Consider the following 13339-nt stretch of genomic DNA (forward strand, 5'->3'; position numbering starts at 1 on the left):
GTAAGGGGACCCCTGACCATTAGGTCCAGTCATTGGCGACTCTGGGGTTGCTGCGCTCATCTCGCTTTATTGGCCGAGGGAGCCAGAGTACAGCTTCCGGGTCATGTGGCCAGCATGACTAAGCCGCTTCTGGAGAACCAGAGCAGCGCACGGAAACACTGTTTACCTTCCCGCCGGAGCAGTACCTATTTATCTACTTGCACTTTGACGTACCGTACTTTCAAACTGCTAGATTGGCAGGAGCAGGGACCGAGCAATGGGAGGTCACCCCATTACGGGGATTCGAACTGCCGACCTTCTGATCGGCAAGCCCTAGGCTCTGTGATTGAACCCACAGCGCCACCCACGTCCCATACCCTGTGCGAAAAAATATTATTTTGTCTGCCCCAAACCTTTCAACATTCAGCTTCACTGGAGTTCTTTTTTCTGAATTCCCCCCCCCCCGAAGTTTCCCAAAATTTCACACATACATTTCAATACATAATAAAACCTTTTTTTAGTATTAAACACCTTTTCCACGGTGTGTTTGTTTCTCTCCCCTTGTCTTCTATCTCTTAAACCTTAAGAAAACTACTATAATCTCTAATCCCTTCTGTTGCTCATAGTTCAAATCTTGCTCACGTGTTCATCTTATAAGAATATTTCTTTAAATAATCCAGAAAGGGTTTCCATTCTTCCACAAAACCTTCATCATTATGTTCTCTTATTTGAGCTGTTAACTTTGCCAGTTCTGCATAATCTATCACCTTGCTTATCCATGCTTTTTTAGAGGGTATTTCTGCCTCTTTCCATTTTTGTGCGTAGAGAATCCTAGCTGCAGTTGTAACATACATCAACAGGTTAATCGTATTTTTGGTGAATTCTGTCCCTCCCTATGGTCCCTAAAAGAAAAGTTTCAGGTTTTTCTGGTGTCATCATTTTAAACATCTTCTTTTTAAAAAAATCTCATCATATATCATCTCCCAAAATGCCCTCGCTTTCTTTCAAGGCCACCACATATGCAAAAAAGGAACCATCTATCTGTTTTCGCTTCCAACAGTTAATAGGAACCTTCTTATACATTTTAGGTGTTGAATGCCATCTATACATCTGGATGGTCCTGAATCCTAGCATTCTGAGAGGGGAGCAAAGCTTCTCCTGGCTCACTTCCTTTTCACCATGAATAATTCCGTACTCCTCTATCGCATCTCCTCTGGGACCTTCTATATGCAAAGCAAATACTCTACCACTGAACCAAGACCCTTTCCTGAGACTCAGTATGCTCTAGAAGATACGCAGGCCCTGCATTATTTGCATTGATAAATAAGGAAACAGCCAGTGAATATCTCATGAGCAAAGGGGGGAAATGGCAGAAGCACATCCTTCAGTATAAGTGGTTTTGAACGTTGACTACAGCCCGTCGACTAGACTTGGAGAGCATGCCCTCTGTGACAATAAAATTAGAGCACCTGAGATAATACTGATCCTGTCTCATGACAGGTAAAAAAAGAAAGAAGCAACAAGGCGTTTACTAATAAAAGAAAACGGGCTTGCGTACCCAAAAAGGACTGTTGCTATGAACAACCTTCCACCCACTTTGTGTCATGCTAACCATTGCGGCCCCACATGGTCCATCTCTTTCGTTTTCTAGTAGAGATGACACCAAGCTTTTTATAGGGGCCAGAGGTCAAACTGGAGGCTCAGGAGGAGGCGGCAAAAGCAACAGCTCTGTCAAGAGCTGTCAGTGGAAGCGCGAAGTCCGAGAACTGACACCAGCAGCCACCACGAGAGCCAGCAACTCTCCCCAGGCTGCGTGGGATAGATGGAGCCACGCTCTGGGGAGATGCTGCTGACATCTCAGCTGGAAATTTCTGGGTAAGCATGATCTGCGCAGGGGACAGCAGGGCTGGTGTACATGCCTCTCTCGGCCCCACTTATTCTATTTGGGGTTATGCATGCTGAAAAAGAGAAAGAGGCTGGGGGGGTGTTTCTGTGCTGTGTGGAGCTCACTGCAAGATGGATAAAGGACCAGATATATTGCCCCACAGAGAGCAAATGCAGAATCGGGGCTTGCATTTGCTCAACTGAAGCCTCATTTCTGATTTTGGCATTTGCACAGGGTTACCTCTATATTTTCAAGTTTCTTTACTGGGATGGGGGAGAAATCTGATCCCATTAGCACTGAAAGACAACTCTATTGTCTATTGCCACATTTTCTGACATAATAGGTGAACAAAAATGCAGCCATCCTATATTTGCAATGCAGTTCTCTAGCCAAGTAAGGTGTACAAAAATGCATATATGAGGGTAAAGTTGTGCACACAGGCGCACACATTAGAGAGAATAACATACAAAGCATTGTTCTATTGAGGGAAATGCTTAGCAAAATGTGTATATTAGGCAAAACGTGTTTTAGGGTAGAATTGCATGGAAATGTTGGTCAATTTCCATGAGCACACGTTAAATTTTTTTACCAACTGTTGTAGAAATGTGGAAAGCTCAGTTTAAGCTGGGGGGTGGGAACTGAGGGGAAAAACAATAAAATTTACAGATTTGTCCAGTTCTATTCTTTATACAGCCGTGGTGTCTAGAAACCAGTTAAAAATAAAAGGAAATTTGAGTTCACTCAATCCTGCAGGGATGACCCAGTTTCTACATTAGGGCAAGGATGCAGAGTGCAATTAGTCATTTAAGGTGCTCTTTTAGTCCTGTACATTACAGTCTTAATCTCTGAACCAATGTGTTTGGGATCACCAAAACAGAACAAGCTGTCGTCTCTAATGACCAGGGAGTACAGGAGCTTGCAATCTTCCTCCTGTATTTCAAACACATGGTCTTTGTTCCTTGAAATGTGGTCTCCCATCCCATCTCTTGATTTTTTGAAACCACATTAATGTGTATAATGAAGCTGAAAACTGGTGTTGATTATGGAAGTTTCCCTGGGAAGCTCAAACAAGGGATTGAACATTCCCCCGCTCCCAAATTAAGAAAAAAAAAAGCACACCCAAGTAACACTGAAGTTAATGAATCCCTGAGAAACTGGAAGTCTTGGTAATAAAGATGCAGTACAAAACAGAAGGCAAGTGACTCCACCGAGACACTGACTTACATTTTCTTTTAGTTCTGTAGTGGTTGTTTTATCACCCACATCTCTTCTCTTTTGCATGCCAGTCACTCTCAGTTCCACTTCCCCAATCCTGCCCATCCCTCTCCCCTAATGCTCTTGTGTAAGGTGATATTACAACAGGCTAAACAAAAGTGGGGGGGGGGGACCCAGACCAACGATAATCCAAAAGGGCGTGTGTCTCAGATCTCAGAAAGAATTTCATTAATTGGAGAAGGGGATCTCTCATTAATTCATGGGGCTGTAAAGTATGGATTGAGCTGAAATGTCACCTAGGGTCGTCTCAAATGTAGCGCTAAATTAAATTCGCTTTGCGGGATAAGTGTTGCGAAGGTGGAACATTGTGGCACAAGGGGAAACACAAGTACGTTAGCAAGGATGGCTGTGCAACAGAAGGCACAACAAGAAACAGCTGCTGAGCAACAAAAAGCAGGTCTTCTGCAAGAGAAAACACAATTACATTGCCAATAATCGTTGTACATTGGATTGCGCAAAAAAAGCCAGCCGTTATGCAACAAGTTTCCATTAGCACCACTGCCACACTGGTTTCCTTTGCTGGTGATCTTTAAACTCTGTTATCCACTGGTGCAAGGAATCTTGCACTCCTGGACAAAGAACATTGGATATGGTCCTTAGGTTCAGAAAGATTAAGCAGGACCAAGCATCTCCAACCAATGAAATTTAAGAAGAGCCCTGCTGGATCAGGGCAAAGGTCAAGCCAGTCCAGCATCATGTTCTCATGATGGTCGCAATCAGGATCAGAGAGCAACAGCAGCGTTCTCCCCACTTGTGCTTCTCAGCAAGTGAGATTCAGAGGATGCTGCCTCTGACATTGGAGGTAGAGAATCATCATTGTGGCCAGAAACCACCAGCATCACAACATTCAGGTATGTGTGAATTCTGAAGGGCAGCTTCATTTCAGTTTGCATATTGGTTTTGGGAAGTGTGAATTATGTAGGTTTGTGTCAAAATGCAAATTGGAGGGACTCTCTGCATTATTATTATTATTAATGATTTATACCCCGCCCATCTGGCTGGGTTTCCCCAGCCATTCTGGGTGGCTCCCAACAGAATATTAAAAACACGCTAAAACATCAAACATTAAAAACTTCCCCAACAGGGCTGCCTTCAGATCTCTTCTAAAAGTCAGATAGCTGTTTATTTCCTTGACATCTGATGGGAGGGCTTTCCACAGTGCAGGCACCACTACTGAGAAGACCCTGTGCCTGGTTCCCTGTAACCTCATTTTTCCCAGTGAAGGAACCACCAGAAGGCCCTGGACCTCAGTGTCCAGGCTGAACGATGGGGGCAGAGACGCTCCTTCAGGTATACTGGGCCAAGGCTGTTTAGGGTTTTAAAGGTCAGCACCAACACTTTGAATTGTGCTCAGAAACATGAGAGCCAGTGTGGTGTAGTGGTTAAGAGCGGTAGTCTCGTTATCTGGGGAACCGGGTTCGCGTCTCCGCTCTTCCACATGCAGCTGCTGGGTGACCTTGGGCCAGTCACACTTCTTTGAAGTCTCTTAGCCCCACTCACTTCACAGAGTGTTTGTTGTGGGGGAGGAAGGGAAAGGAGAATGTTAGCTGCCTTGAGACTCCTTAAAGGGAGTGAAAGGCGGGATATCAAATCCAAACTCTTCTTCTTCTTCTCAGAAACATACTGGGAGCCAATGTAGTCTCTCAGGACCGGTGTTATATGGTCTTGGCGGCCACTCCCAGTCACCAGTCCAGTGCCACATTCTGGATGTCTAGCATCCCTAGCTAGCTAGCATCCCTAGTTCTGGTCCTCCATCAATATGTGTGACTACTTAAAAAGAGCTAATAGGTCCTTCCTGCTGCCTTTTAGACTCTGTGGGGTGATATCCAATGTTAGTCAGAGTATCTAGTTGTCCACTGATTTTAGTCAGTCTGAGTATGACTAACTGTGGATACCACCCAGTTGCCTCATATCTGGGATAATGTCCTCTTCAGTGACACTCAGATAGCTTTGCAAGGCTCACTGGGTTGAAGGCCCTGGGCTGAAAGTGGCAATGTGTTTCATGATGCTACAAGTTAAACCCAGAGCCAGAAGGTTGAAACTAGGAAGAAGAAGAAGAGGAGGAGGAGGAGGAGGAGGAGGAGGAGGAGGAGTTTGGATTTGATACCCCACTTTATCACTACCCTCTCAAAGTGGCTAACAATCTCCTTTCCCTTCCTCCCCCACAACAAACACTCTGTGAGGTGAGTGAGGCTGAGAGACTTCAGGGAAGTGTGACTAGCCCAAGGTCACCCAGCAGCTGCATGTGGAAGAGCGGAGACGCGAACCCGGTTCACCAAATTACGAGTCCACCGCTCTTGACCACTACACCACACTGGCTCTCAACAAGCTGTATTTCCATTGGCCCCAAATGGGATTTCTCTCAGAAACATTGTCATTTTTCATGCCCTGTTTTGATCCTGCCTTTGCCCTTCTCAGCATCTCTTTCCTATAAAAGAGGGTTCGTCTTAATAGTTACGGGATTCTGCTGACTCTATGATCCAGCCAATCAGGGGTCATGTAGGCAGCATGTTTAGATCACAGCCACAATCAGATTTTGCTGCATAGTGACATCACAAAGCCAAATCAGAGTACAGTGGTACCTTGGATTACAGACGCTTCAGGTTACATACGCTTCAGCTTAAAGACTCCGCTAACCCAGATATAGTACCTCGGCTTAAGAACTTTGCTTCAGGATGAGAACAGAAATCGTGCTCTGGCGGCACAGCAGCAGCAGGAGGCCCCATTAGCTAAAGTGGTGCTTCAGGTTAAGAACAGTTTCAGGTTAAGAATGGACCTCCAGAACGAATTAAGTACTTAACCCGAGGTACCACTGTATTAGAACCCATCCCTTGTGACCATTAGCCCTGCTTGCTGCAACTGATGGGCGCAGGAATCCAACAACATATAAAGGACACCAGGTTGGGAAAGGCTGGAATAAATACCAAGCCTTGTGCAAATGGGCATTTTCAGAATCTTAAAATGTGAACAGGCTGCATAGGAAAGCTGCCTTATAACAAATCAGTGTCAGGATCCTATCCCAAAACATGTTGGCAATGACTCTTACTTGTAAGTGAGGAAGAGATAACTTCCCAGGCTAATAGTGGTAAAGGCTCAGTAGGAAGCAGGGGGTCCAGAGGTCAAGGTTCCAAGATGCACAAAGAAGGCAAATGGTTCATAACCGAACGGAAACCTACACAGATGTCCCAAGTTCTTAACCCGAGGTACCACTGTACAGAATGCTTCCCCTTACGCAGGTCAACATTTTCCTTCGAAGGTAGGCTTCACAGGGGATGATTTTAATTTTTATTAATAGGGAACCTTCCCACCTTCCAATTTCAGCTTAGCCCTAATTTAAACTCCACATTTCTGATGATGAATATATTTCTGAGTGTGACAGTACCCCACCCACTCCACCTGGGGGCATCAGCATCTGGCTGATGAATCACAAGTGAATGAATAAGTAGCACCAACATACCAGGAGCATCTACTGCCAGACTGAAAACTGCCCAGCATCTCAAGCCGTTCAAGATATCATTAGAGAATGATTGGCAGTTCTGCATCCAGCCCAAGTTTATTTTTAGGACCTCCAGCAAATGGACACACACAACACACTCACTCTCTCTCCAGCTCCATCTGCAGAGAGGGACTCACTTCCTTCTGTTCGCCAAGCTGCGTGCGCTTATCAATTTCCTCTGCATTGTTGTCTTGCCTTTTATGGAACATGACAATCCACTGTTGGAGGCTGAGAAAGAAATGAGCACTGACAGGGCAACGCCAAAGACAGAATGGGGAGAAAGAAGAAAATCGAGGCAGCACCATCAGTGCAGCAATGTAAGGAGGGCTCTTATCCCAGGCAGATGTCAACGAGGCAGTGGTTTTCTGAGGATCCACATGGAGATTAGATCCTCTAGCCTTGTTTAATGATCAATACGCCACTTAAGAACCCAGTGGCTCAGTCTTGAAAAGAAGCAATAAGGCAATCTGCCTCCACTCTTTCAGAATAAACAAAGCTGTCAAATTTTGGTTTCTTTCAGTTTCATTCCCCCCGCCCCCAGTCTTTTTAATTAACATCAGTTTGTGAAGGTCACACACACACACACACACACACACACACACACACACCACAACAATAGCTTTTGGAAATACATATGCTTTTCCAAATGCATTTATTCTTATATACACATTTTTGTATCACATTTTGCGGAACATACATATTTTTGCAGCAATATAACGCATCTTTGTGCATCATTTTTATTAATAATATATGCATTTCTGTGGGTGCTTTCACTTAATATGCACATTTTGGTATGCATTTTTTTGGTTCGAGAAATGCACCACAAAAATCAGAGACGCGTGTATTTCCAAGGATGGCTTCGTACTGGTTTCAGAAGTACAGACAAGGTAAGTTCTTATTAAAATGTGAGCTGAACTAATTGGTCTCTGACCCCTGCTGTTCTATGAGTTGTATTTAGTATAAGGCTTAAATTCAACCCTATATGCTAATAATGGATTTATTCTCAGGTTGAATCTACACACAAGAGAGAGGTATCATTATGTTTGAGGGAACTCCCAGGTTTGCAGAATTACTGTTAATTTGTATCTCAGCTACCAATTCCACAGCAATGCTGTCATTCCAGGCCAGTGTGGAAGCAAATAGTAGCCAAATGCTGAAAGAATTGCCGTGGTCTCAATTAGGGATTGTGTGTGTGTGTGTGTGTGTGTGTGTGTTACATATTTATCTGTTAGTTTGTTTGTCTGTCTGTCTATCTAGCTATTTAAGTTCTACATCACCATTGGAGTATCATGGGGCAGTTTACATTGCACAAACACAAAAACACACAACATAATTACAAACAAAACATACGAAATATTTTCTTGTCATTTTTATATATGGAATTGCTTCCCCTTATTGATGCTCTTACTGTGAAATCACATTGAGACATTTTATGGGAACCAATTCCTAAATGGAACCAAATTAATGATTTTTTTTTAAAAAAATGGTGGCCAACAGTCTCTGAGTATTAGCTGACATTATTATTATTTTTAGGGAGTCCACCCCCTCCCCCCAAAAATCCTCAGATAATTTCACTGGGGGGGAGAGAGAATCTGCTGAAAAATCTTGACCCAGCCCCAACTTTTCATAGGACACGGTTCCTCAAGGAAGAATATGAATGATCCAGCCATTAAGGTGCAGCCAAGAGTGAATCTCTGCAGCACAAAGCCCCAGCACTCAGCAGGAAGGCGTTTGTGGTCCTTAGCAAGAAGCTGAAAGGAACATTTGCTGAATGATTCAAGGATGACAAGTATCTCCCTGCTTGCGGTAGTTCCTGGGTGCCGTGGCCCTCCCGTCTTCCCAGAACTGCAGCGCGCATTCGGAGCCCCCTGTGACTTGCCACTAACGAGGAGAGACACAAAAGAAATATATTTCCTTAATGGGCTATTTGCTTCCCTTTACCATTCGACATAAACACCGCCTTCTGTCTCATAGCAAAGATGCACTCTTCCTTTTATAAGCTGTTTTAAGCACCACTTCTTACATCAATGACTTTAAATGAAAAAGAGAGAGAGAGAGAGAGAGAAAGCTCTTTTGAATACAAATGGGGCATTTGCTTCTCTAATGCTCCTCTTGTGCTAAGCTACCTTCAAGCCCATCAATGACACTTTAAGAGATTGAACAGAACTCCCCTTCTTTTGATGCTAATACAACTTTTCTGGCAGATATCGCACTGGGGCGTTGGGAAGGTGAGCTCTTGAGTAGGCACTGGAAACCTTTTGCAGACCAGGGGCTGCAGTGGCCTCTGTGCAACCTTCCAAATGGCACATTCCCTGGCCTGAATGGGGTTACTGTGCCCCTGAAGGACCAGGTGCGCAGCTTGGGAGTCATTTTGGACTCACAGCTGTCCATGGAAGTGCAGGTTAATTCTGTGTCCAGGGCAGCTGTCTACCAGCTCCACCTGGCAGTGGCGTAGCGTGGGGGGTGCAGGGGGGGCCGGCCGCACCGGGCGCAACATCTGGGGGCTAGGGTTAGGGGGCGCAAATCCATGGGTTAGGGGGCGCAAATTACTTGCCTTGCCCCGGGTGCTGACAACCCACGCTACGCCACTGCCACCTGGTACACTGACTGAGACCCTACCTGCCTGCGCACTGTCTTGCCAGAGTGATACATGCTCTGGTTATCTTCTGCTTGGACTACTGCAATGTGTTCTACATGGCACTACCTTTGAAGGTGTTGTAAATAAAAATATGCCCTTTTCCCTTATGGGGTATCCAAGAGCCCATATAGAGTCCTTACATAGGTTCCCTATTGGTAGGAGAAAATAACAGAGGCCAACCAGAGAATATTGAGAAGCAAAGCAGCTAGTAAGCTTGATCTTTATTGATCTGTTGCAACAGGGTACTCCCCTCACACGCAGGAGAGGAAGAGGACCCAGAACAATGGCCTGCAAGGCCTTATAAAGACTTTTGAAATTCCCCTTCTCTAGATCAAGACCACCCCCAGAAACATTATGCATACATCACAGAAGGGGTGTAACCTAGGACCACCCCTCAGATACATCCCACCTACATCACAGAAATTTAAATATTGTTTTTCTCTTCTCCTTGTTTATCTCCTGTCTAGCAGGTTACTTGATTGGATTTTCTGTGGAGCCTGGCCATTCTTTTGTAGTGGTAAAATACTTATTTCCTGGGCCAGGTCACAGGCTCACACCTTATTCAAACACAGATTAAGACAGCATTTGTGAAGGAAGTGACAATGGGGAGGCTTTTTCCATTTTTACCATGCAGAGAAACATTTGCTCAGTTTAGGAATCAAAATGGTTCCAGGTTGGCTTTCCTGTGCTGATCTATGTATGTGCAGTTATGAACATTACTATATATCTAAGACCATAAAATTCCTATCACAAAGGTGACTTGGAAACTACAACTAATCCAGAATGCGGCAACTAGACTGGTGACTGGGTGCAGCCGCCAGGACCATATAACACTGGTCTTCAAAAAACCTACAGTGACTCCCAGTAAGTTTCCGAGCACAATTTCAAAGTGTTGGTGCTGACCTTTAAAGTTCTAAACGGCCTCGGCCCAGTATACCTGAAGGAGCTTCTCTACCTCTGTCATTCAGCATGGAAACTGAGATCCAACTCTGAGAGCCTTCTGGCAGTTCTCTCATTATGAGAAGTGAGGTTACAGGGAACCAGGCAGAGGGCCTTCTCAGCAGTGGCGTCCACACTGTAGAATGCCCTCCCATCAGATGTCAAACAGATAAACATCTATATGACTTTTAGAAGACATCTTCTAAAAGGCCACCCTGTATAGGGATGTTTTTAATGTTTGATGTTTTATTGTGTTTAATTTGCTTAATTTGTTGGAAGCCACCCAGAGTGGGTGGGGCGACTTCTGATTATGATGATGATGGTGATGATGTCAGTGGTAGGTGGAGCCAGAGGCAAAAGTGGTTGGAGCATGAAATGTGATTCCACACACACTCACACACCCCTCTCTAGCCAGGCAAGCATTGTCAGAGTTCAAGGGCATATTCCAGTCAAATTTTAAAAATATTCAAAGAGGGTGTGAAGTTGGTCTGGTGAAGGCCGCATTTGGCTCTGTGCCTGAGGTCCCCCAACCCTGATCTAGAGCTTCAGGAAACCCATTGGGTGAGAACAGTCTTGCTCTCATGTCCTTGCCAGGTCTGAGGTTTGGGGTGACTTTGAAATCCTCACCTCCAGCTCTCTCTGGATTTTGGAGCTCAAAATCACCTCCTCTTGGTTCCAAATGGAGGAGAAATGTGTTTGGTTCACGTTTCTTATGCCCACCTGCCTATTTCCGGACTAGTACATGAACCAACACACAGTTGCCCTTCATAACCCACACTCCTCTGAAATTTGCAATGCAGTTCGCCTGCTAATGGTAACAAACAAATTAGAATGGGGGGGGGGAGATAAAGTGATAAAACACTGATTTAGTAACGAACGTTTACAACACCAACGTAAATATATTCAAACGAAACAAATTTAAATGAAAATGTTTTATCTCAATATTGTAGATCCCAATGCATTTTGACCAAAATATTTTCTTCAATCATTAAAAAGGTAAAGGACCCCTGACAATTAAGTCCAGGGGCGAACGACTCTGAGGTTGTGGTGCTCATCTCACTTTAGTGGCCGAGGGAGCCGACATTTGTCTGCAGACAGTTTTTCCGGGTCATGTGGCCAGCATGACTAAGCCACTTCTGGCGAAACCAGAGCAGCACATGGAAATGCCGTTTACCTTCCCACCGGAGTGGTACCTATTTATCTACTTACAATTTGATGTGCTTTTGAACTGCTAGGTTGGCAGGAGCAGGACCAAGCAATGGGAGCTCACCCCATCATGGGGATTTGAACCGCTGACCTTCCGATCGGCAAGCCCAAGAGGCTCAGCGGTTTAGATCACAGTGCTACCCGCGTCCCTCTTCAATGATTATTTATGTATTAATCTGTGGTGGTTCTGCTTTTGAAGCTAATTTGTCCTGAGGTCTACATGTGAGATAGGATGGAAATGTTGAAAGATTCAAGACAGATAAAGGAAAGTACGCCTCTTTTTAAAACGGGGTTCAGCTGGGGAAGAATTGCCAGCAGATTTCTGTGCATCCAAGGAGTTAATCTTGCTGATTAGAGATCTGACCTGTACAGTTGGAGCATTTGTTTCTTTTCCTCTTCCTTTTTGTAAAATATGGCTCACGCCTTTGTGCCTGATGCTATTAAGGCATGGTTATTACGCCTTCAGCAATCCTTTCTGCTAATGCCATAAAGTGCTGAGTGATCCGTGTTACGCTACAACACTGCAAGTGTATTACATTAGAACCTAATGGCACAATGAGTGTATGCTGTCACGCTAACGCAGTGTTATGTGTGTTATGTTGTTTTATTGAGGTTCTTCTAGAGGACACTCACATTTTTCTTTCATCCATTGCTCTCCCTTTAAAAAAAAAAAAGGCACGTGGAAAAGCAAAACTCAACCCCACTCCATCCTTTTATCTGTTGTGCAACAAAGACCTCTGTCTGCGTCCAGCGATGTAAGATAATAGCAGTTTCCATTCCATTGTCACAATAAGTGCTGTTTCCATTCTGCTGCAGTTTGGTTTCCTCAGATGCTATGCTATTCACCTCACTGTTGGCTATTTAATGTACATAATTATTTGTGTGATTTACATAAATTACTAATTAGTGATGTAATTACTTCCACACTGTTCATTTAGATAGAAGGAAGTGCAATGGAGATGGTGGGAGCGTCGTCAATTACATATCGTTTGCAGACTGAAAACAACAACATGCTTTATTTCTGTTCTGGATATGGAAGAATAAGTGAGCATTGGCAATGTCTCCTTCTGCTTCCATCAGAATTCTCCAAAACGTCTCACATGGCATCGATTTCATGTCATGGATTCTGGAGAGTGACCCAAGTGTGTAGTGGTAATGTGATACTAGGAAAAAGTATGTAGAGAAAATAGATGGCATGGAAGCTGCTCAGTGAGATCAGCACAGGCCTGGATTTCAGAGCTTGCTGCTGGAAAATCTCCAGTAGTGATGTTGGGAGTTTTAGTTCCCCAATATCTAGAGGGCAGGTTGGGGAAAGCTGGCGCAGGTCCTAGCCAAACAGAGACTTGGTTTTACTTGGGACTGAGCCAAAAGGGCACTTCACACCTCGCAACCCTATTTCCCTGTTGCAAAAGTCTTTGTCTTTCAGCCAAGGGCAGCCCAAGCCATTTTTCTGTCTGCGGCAAAAGACAAGATGGTGCATACCCCATTCTGTGCACAGAATCTGACTAGAGGAGTAGCTGAATCTTACTTCAGGACTGGTGGTGGAAGAGAGTCCTCTACCCCACCCTAGGGCAGCAAGATACCTTAGGAGCTGCAAGGAAGATCACATGGTACATATTTCTAGCCAATTTCCACTCCTCAGAACAAGAAAAGCCTTCCTGAATGAATGAGTGTGCCATGGATTTGATGGGAAATTGAACATTTCTGTAAGCTGGCTCACCGCCGTCACAGATCAGTCTTCTGTTTTAAACAAATGACACATTCCAAGCCAAATCCCACTTTTAGTGGAATGTGTTGACAACCTTAGCTCTCTAATCCACTTTAGTGATTGTGAAAAGAGCCATATGGTGGTAGCCAGGGTTGCAATAAAAGTGTGTGATTTATTTTGTAGACGTGTCCCCTATTTTAGTGCAATCCCTCT

This window comes from Podarcis vaucheri (assembly GCF_965113315.1).
Source record: "Podarcis vaucheri genome assembly, chromosome: 14".
In the NCBI taxonomy this organism is placed as follows: Eukaryota; Metazoa; Chordata; class Lepidosauria; order Squamata; family Lacertidae; genus Podarcis; species Podarcis vaucheri.